General features: G+C 35.0%; 1 pseudogene; it reads right to left on the reverse strand.

Moving 5' to 3' along the window:
* Window positions 1-4,887: 4,887 nt before the first annotated feature.
* Window positions 4,888-5,361, reverse strand: LOC110130556 (ubiquitin-conjugating enzyme E2 D3 pseudogene; annotated as a pseudogene).
* Between the last annotated feature and the right edge of the window lie 3,105 nt (window positions 5,362-8,466).

Raw genomic sequence — 8,466 nt, forward strand, 5'->3', positions numbered from 1 at the left:
TGCTTCTGTTAGGTTCATAATGTTTCTGTCCTTTCTTGTGCCCATCTTTGCATGAAATGTTCCTTTGGTATTTTGTATTTTCTTGAAGAGATCTCTAGTCTTTCCCAATCTATTGCTTTCCTCTATTTCTCTGCATTGATCGCTGAGGAAGGCTTTCTTATCTCTCCTTGCTATTCTTTGGAACTCTGCATTCAAATGGATGTATCTTTCCTTTTCTCCTTGCCTTTTGCTTTTCTTCTTTTCTCAGCTATTCACTTTAATTGTGATTAAGTTTATTTATCTTGGCTTGTAACAGTAGAGATTTGAAACATTTACAAGATGTACTATTATAAACAACATTACACAAATGTGAAAATGAAAGTGTAAGTTGCTCAATTGTGTCCGCCTCTTTGTGATCCCATGGACTGTAGCCCGCTAGGCTTTTCTGTTCATGGAATTCACCATGCAAGAATACTGAAATGGGCAGCCATTCCCTCCTCCAGGGGACCTTCCTGAGGTCAGTCAGTTCAGTTCAGTTGCTCAGCCATTTCCAACTCTTTGCGACTCCATGGACTGCAGCATGCCATGCTTCCCTGTCCATCACCAACTCCCAAAGTTTGCTCAAATTCATGTCCATCAAGTTGGTGATGTCATCCAACCATCTCATCCTCTGTCATCCCCTTCTCCTCCTGCCTTCAATCTTTCCTAGCATCAGGGTCTTTTCCAATGAGTCAGTTCTTCACATCAAGTAGCCAAAGTATTGGAGCTTCAGCTTCAGCATCAGTCCTTCCAATGACTATTCAGGACCGATTTCCTTTAGTCTTCCCTTCCCGACCTTCTTGGGCTTATTTCCTTGTTTATGGAGAATATTTACCTAGAAGCCAAATTGCTAGGTCATGGGGAATTTGTTTTTCACCTTTACTAGATATTGATAAATTTCCTTTTATTTAATTGAAGTGTAGTTGATTTACAGTGTTGTACCAATCTTTGCAGTACCACAGAGTGATTCAGTTATATTTAAATGGTTGAATTATTCATATCTTTCATGAAATGTATGATAGCTTCCATTTTCAACAAATTCATCAATACTATATATTGTCAACTTTGAATTCCATGTCAATCTGATGAATGTGAAATGTATCATGCTTAAATGTGTATTTTTTGATTACTAGAGAAGATGAATATTTTGTATTTATAGGTTTTGGGTTTTCTTTTCTCTGAATTGATCATTTTCCTATTTGGCTTTTTATTGTTTTGGTCTTCTTATTGTAGTCACTATGTGGTGTAGATACTAAATATGATTCATCTGTCACATTTTTAAGTTTATCATTATATCCTGGGTAGTTTTCAGTTTAGACGTCATAAATTTTTTATGTGTACTAATCTTTTCTTTAAGGTTTTGGGTTTTTTTTGTATCTTGGTTAATAAACCATTCCTTAATCCACATTACTAAGATAATTTTCCTCCTGTGGTTTTAAAAAATGTGTATGTATCTTTACATTTAGTTGTTTTTTTTTTTTTTTCATTTGAAGCATTTTTGTTTTGCTTTTTGTGGTAGAGGGTTACTCTTATTTTTTAATCTATGTGGCAAGCCGATAGTTCCAGTACTGTGTATTGCTATATCTGTGTTTCCTCTACTGATTTGTAACATTTTCATCATATATTAAGCCTCCTTGATAATTCTAAGCTTTCTACTGTTTCATTGACCCATTTGTTTGTATAGTACTGAGAGTACTATTTATCAAACAATATAGATTTGTATGTCTCAATGTAAATGTTCCACTTTGTCAAAGTGTATTTGGCTAGCCTTTAGGCTTTGCCTCCATAAAACTTCTAGTAAAAGTGTGTCAGGTGCCAAGATAGATTGTTTAATAATTTTTATTAGAATTTGTATGTATTTGTCATCTTAATATGCCAATTATTTCTGCCCATCATTTCTTGCTACTAATTCGAGGTTTTTTAATCTCTTTCTATAACATTTTGTAATTTCCACATTAAGATCAGGCATATATTTTATTGTATTTATTTTTAACATATTATGTTTTTGTTGTTATGATAAATGAGTTTTTTTTCTAGTAAATTTTCTATTTGGTTAGTGATAGTGATTAGAAGCATCATTGATTTTGTCTGCTGATCTTATATCCAACAATTTCATTGAACTTACAAATTCTATTAATATCTATAGATTTTCTTGAATTTTCTAGGTAGACATTCATGTTGTCTACAAATAATACATCTTATCTTTACTTTTCTATGTCTTTTCATTTTGGTTAGAAATTTCAGTATATTACTGAATAGCTGTAGGGTCATCCTTATCTTTTCCTGATTTATGTTAAATGTGATGCTTGCCATGGATTTTTGGTGATATTTTCTATTAGACTAAGGAAGTCTACTCTTAGTTTTTTGAGAATTTTTATTGTGAATGTGTGTAAAATATTATCAACTGATTGCTTTTGCATCAATAGAGACAGTTGAGGTTTTTTCCTTTACTCCCTTAATACAAATCACAGTTATTGATTTTATAATGTAAAGGCATCTTTCTTGCCTGGAGAATCCCAGGGACAGAGGAGCCTGGTGGGCTGCCATCTATGGGGTCGCACAGAGTCTGACCCAAGTGAGGCAATTTAGCAGCAGCAGCTATATAGCTGAAATAAACTAGTGATAAAGAATCTGCTACCAAAGCAGGAGACTCTAAAGATGTGGGTTCGATCCCTGATCAGGAAGATTCCCTGGAGTAGGAAATGGCAACACACACCAGTATTCTTGCATGGAAAATTTCATGGAGAGAGGAACCTGGCAGGCTGTAGTCCATGGGGTCACAAAGAGTTGGACATGACTATGAATGTACCCACATATCATTATCATATACATTATATGATTCTGATAAATTGCTATTATTCTGAGTTTACTGTTGAGTCTTACTATTATATTAACATGTTTATGTCTGTATTCATAAGTGAGGTTAGTTTATTATTTTTTACAACTGCCTGTTTTTAACATTAGTCTCATGAAATGAATTAGGTAGCTTTACCTCACTCTCTTATTCTTTCACGCTTTTCTTTCTTTCTTTTTTGATTTATTAAAAATACTGAAACAGATTATCTTGCAAGGGCACATGGTAAGGCAAGAGGATTTGACTACTAATTGTTTAGTAGTTGATTATTCAGGGTTTCTGAATTTCTTTCTAAGTCAACATTAATAAGTATTGTGAAGAGAAATTTCATTTCCATTGTCTGAAGTTTTCATGACATAAAATTGTTCATTGTATGTGAACCATGCTTCTTTTAACTATTAAAATTTGTTATTTGTATAAAATATTTTTCTTGGTTGATTTACTGAATTATTTTCTGATTGCATTGACATTTTCAAATAAATTACTCTAAAATTTGCTTCTTTATTCGGTTGACTCTTTACTAGTTTATCAATTTTTCTCTGTTTCTGATTGTTTTGCTCTTTTATCTTCTATAGGTTTTCTTTCTAGTTTTCCAATTTTAATTTTTGTTATTTATTCTGTATATTTTATAATTTCCACTTGACTTGTCAGTTATTTGTGTATGTGATTCATAGTTTCAAAAATATGTTCAAACTAAAAAATATAATTTATTGCTAATTTAATTGCAGTAATGGCTAGAATGCTTTCATTTGATCTTTTCCTACCCAGCTTCCCCATTAATGTTGCCTACATTGTATTTTACTGTCTCCTTTAACAATATTTTACTTTTATAATCAACCATTATTTTTTCCATGCATTTTCCTACTATTCCAGAGCATTAGTTTTATGATTTAAAAAATCTGCTTCAAAATTAAAAATGTAGAAAAGGGCCTATGGTGAATTTCTCCATCATTTTGCTCTATCTAACCAGTTTCCTTCTCCTCGGAAAGTTTCAAAATGATCAATTTCTTAAATATATGGAGGTAGTTAATCAGGGAAATATATTTCAATAAAACCCCTAAATACATGTCATTATGGGCAGAGAAAAGGCTATATGTGCAGTTAATAAACCCCAACTTGAAGGGATATAAAGATTAAATAAAGCATTGTGTATAGATATGAAAGTACTTAATACAACTGACACAATACATGTTCAAGCAATGAGAAAAATACATACATATTGTATTAATTTTTTTTGGTTTACGCAATTTTATTGAAGAAAAATAAATCAATTACTAGCAGAGCTATTAGTTGATCATTCATCCCTTGACAACTTGCATCATTTATTCAGTGATATATTAAACAGGGTATTGGAAGATAGATTAACTAATAGCTCCAAGCCTCCTAACAATTTAAATGAAAGTTTTAAAATGTTTTGAGACCCTATTTTGGAATACAAAGGGTGTTTGACTTCCAATTTCCATTCTCTGTAGAACAAGAACAGTTCAACTGACATGCATAAAATATATCACATTTTCGGTTCTGCTGATGTTATAAATTCAATACCAATTCTCCAGGCACATCAGTTATGAGCGTAAAGTATATCATGTAACCTCAAATCCCTAACAGTGGAAGGCTTAAATCATAATGGATGCTGCTAGAATGATGCTGCTTCCTTTGATCTGACAACTCGGCATCCATCTCCCTCCTTCTCAGATGATTCTTCAGCATGTTAGAGCAGTGAGGAATGGTTTTAGTCTCATAACCAAGTTAGAGTGAAGACGTTGGCCACATAATACACATGCTCCAGTTTTTAAAAAATTCTGAATCTTGGGCAACTCTTCTCTTGTAACTACTTAACAGTTTCTAAAAGCTGTTATTGTCTAAAGCTGGAAGAGCTTAAGTCTTCTCAGATGAACATGTGAATAAAAGGGAGGGAGGTAAACAAAAAATAAAATTGAAAAAGATAAGGTCTGATAGGGGAGCAGCTGGATAAGAAAATCAAAAAAGTAACAAATTTAAAGTTTAATCCAGCTTCAATGCAGGTTATTCTGACTTTAAGGAAGCATCACATGGCATACTTCTGAGTCCATTCCCTAGCTATTCTGTTATACTTATCTCTGTCTGTTTTACAGATCCATGCAATCTCTGGCACTAGGGGGTCATCTGGGTTTGGATCACATAACAGTGAACAAATGGATAAAAGAACTTTAGAAATAGATAAAGCAGGAGACCACTGATCTTAGACTATCGAGACAAATGCTGCCTTTACTGTTAATATTTGGATAATAAATTCTTGTTGTAAATGCAGCCTGAGGTGGTTTGAATGGGTAGTCTCTAGGAAAACGAACTGTCAAAAAGAATACAGCGCCTTGATATGGGGTGTCGTTAGGTCCCATAATTGTGGCTTGTCAGTGAAACACATCATCCCCAAATGGACCTACAGAACATTGTGCTGGAGGGTCATGGGCCAAATCTCTCAATTCCTTATTAATCCGTTTCAGCTCCATAGTCTGCTTTTTGTCTGGCTCCTCACTGTCTCAGTGTGTGCTCAAAGGTCCAGCCAAAACTCTTGATTATTCTGGAGGCTTGGAAGGATTGTCTCAGTCTCACACCAGCTCTGCCAGACACAGACGCTTGGCATTGAGGAGGCAGATCTCGGGAGAACTTTGAGGCTGGTTAACAGGAACTGTCTGTATTAATTATTATTAGGGCAAATTTATGATTTTTATGGGAGGCTGGATAGTCATTAGGAAGACAGATTCATCATCAGATACTCTTGGTTTAGAGTCTCTGCTTTGCCACCTTCTAATTGTGTTGTCTTGGACAAGTAAGTTTAACCTCTCAAATTCTCAGATTTACTATGAAATGGATGTCACAATTATATTTAACCTATTAGAATTTTCACAATTAAGTGAAATTATGGATACAGAGTGTAGACACCTAAATTATGATATTGCTTGTAAGATAATAGGCTCTTCTTCTTCTTCTTCTCCATCTCCTCCTTCTCTCCATCATCACCATCATCATACTAGTGATAGTAATTAGTGATAATTATAATTTTAAAAATTATGCTCTTTATTTGAAGGACCAGAAATTGATTGAATTTAAACTGGTAAGATAGGCTGACTTTAAATTAGGAAGTTTCAAGACTGACAGCAGTGTGGCTCTCCCATCCTTAGGGCATTCAAACAATTGTACTCAATTAGTTTATTGGGCGGAGAAGGCAATGGCACCCGACTCCAGTACTCTTGCCTGGAAACTCCCACAGACGCAGGAGCCTGGTGGGCTGCAGTCCATGGGGTCACATAGAATGGGACATTACTGATGCAACTTAGCAGCAGCAGCAGCAGCAGTTTATTGGGAGTTATTAAATTGTGTAATATAAAATATATTTGTGCCCATTTTACAGAACATGAAAACAGAACTACCTAAATGACAGAGTGGTCAATCTGTGGATTCCTAGGGGACCTTGGAGATCATGGAGGTTGCAGCCCTGTTAACAAGTACTGCCTTATACAACCTTCTGTGTCTCCACAACACTAGCTACAGGCAAGACTACAGCTTTAAGGTATGCATATGGTGGGTGGGAGAAGACTGGGGTAGATGGGGAAGATTGATCTAGGTAGGAGGTAGGCTGATGGCCAGATTCCCCAGGGTGATAGAGAAAGCTTTTTGTTATAATTTAATAGAAAGTCTTATGCCAAAAATGTTCCCATAAATAAATACATATGTTGGTTCTTGTTGAAAAATGCAAATCAGATGGTTTCGATGTTTTAATGCTTACTTGAAATACCTTAAATAACAATCACAAACATTTATGTGTGTACATATATACATTTCAATGTATACCACATTAGGCACAGAGAAAGCGTTTTATAAAATGGCATAATAAGACCCCACCAGTGTCCTGACATCAGACTGAAATTCAAATCAAATAATGCAACCCTGGAAGCACTGTAGGAGCTTTCATCACCATGGCAAGTATTCATCAGAGTTTACCTTAGGCTGTATGTAAAAAATCACAGTCCAAAACAGACAGAAACAAACATCTGGTCTGTTTGGCTGCATCATTCCTATTCTAAAATGTTATAATCTTATACTTAGAGGGCATCAAAACAATCTTGGGCATATGAAATACACCAGTATTGGATCCAAACTCTGATTCTTCTCTATCTAGTAGAGCTGACTTGATCTTTCTTTTCTATTGTAAAGCAGAAATTATAGAAACTGTCTGAGAACTAGGGTATTGGCATAAATTATGGAAATCTGGTAGTTAAACTGAACTAAGATTGTCCATTCCTCATAAAACATCTGTAGAACACAATGGTGCTCTTTGGATATTAGTTAATTGGCATAGATGACAAATATATACAATTTGCTTTATTGAAACTTTCCTGACATAACCAAATGTTTTCTGAGCTATGGTGGCCAATGTATTCTGAATAATGCATTCATGGCAATGAAAGATTGCTTTTTAAGGCTACTGGCTGATTAGCAAATTGCAAATTTTTCCAAATACAATGTAGATTGATGACAAATTTTATCTTTGAATTGTAGGGTAAATCAACATTTAAGATTTTATGGAGAAGTGACTAAAATCAATAATAATGATGACTATAATGATTGCCATTATTATTACATACATTGTAACTGGTACATAAGTCTTAGTACAAAAAAATACATACTAATTAACCCACAACGACACCATTAAGTAACTTGGAAGTGGTCAGAGAGCTAAGAAATAGTCAAGTTGAAACTTAATAATGGGCACTATGTTCAACCTTAAGAAAAGAACCTCTTTTCCTTTTGGGGAGTAATTTATCATCTATTCCCAAATCAAAAGAAGCGCTCAATAAAATAACATATTATGACCCTCAGGTGCACCTTTTTATTGCTTAGAATGAAGTGCCAATGACACCAAATAGTTTATGTAACTATCTCACAATCTGACTTTTCTCAAAAATGTTCAGGTGAAGCACAGGAATAACTTAGCAGAAACTCTCATAATCACAAATTGGAAAAAATAGCCCAAGTCCATATTTTAATAATGGCAGAAGGTAGTGTCAGTTTTCTAAACATATTTCAGAGCCTCAGAAAGGAAACATGAAACACTGTTCACTTACAATATTTAAAGAGTGCATGGGTGATCAATCATGTCTGACTCTTTTGCGACCCCACGGACTGTAGCTCACCAGGCTCCTCTGTATATGGGATTTCTCAGGCAAGAATACTGGAATTGACTGCCATTTCCATCTTCAGGGGCTCTTCCTGACCCAGGGATTGGACCTGCATCTCCATTTGCTGGCAAGGGTCCATGTAGTCAAAGCTATGGTTTTTCCAGTAGTCATGTATGGATGTGAGAGTTGGACCACAAAGAAGGCTAAGCACCAAAGAACTGATGCCTTCAAACTGTATTACTGTAAAAGACTCTTGAGAGTCCCTTGGACAGCAAGGAGATCAAACCAGTTAATCCTAAAGGAAATCAACCCTGAATATTCATTGGAAAGACTGATGCTGAAGCTTCAATCCTTTAGCCACCTGATGTGAAGAGCCGACTTGTTAGAAAAGACCCTGATGCTGGAAAAGATTGAGGACAAGAGGAGAAGAGGATG

Source organism: Odocoileus virginianus, chromosome 18, assembly GCF_023699985.2.
Source record: "Odocoileus virginianus isolate 20LAN1187 ecotype Illinois chromosome 18, Ovbor_1.2, whole genome shotgun sequence".
In the NCBI taxonomy this organism is placed as follows: Eukaryota; Metazoa; Chordata; class Mammalia; order Artiodactyla; family Cervidae; genus Odocoileus; species Odocoileus virginianus.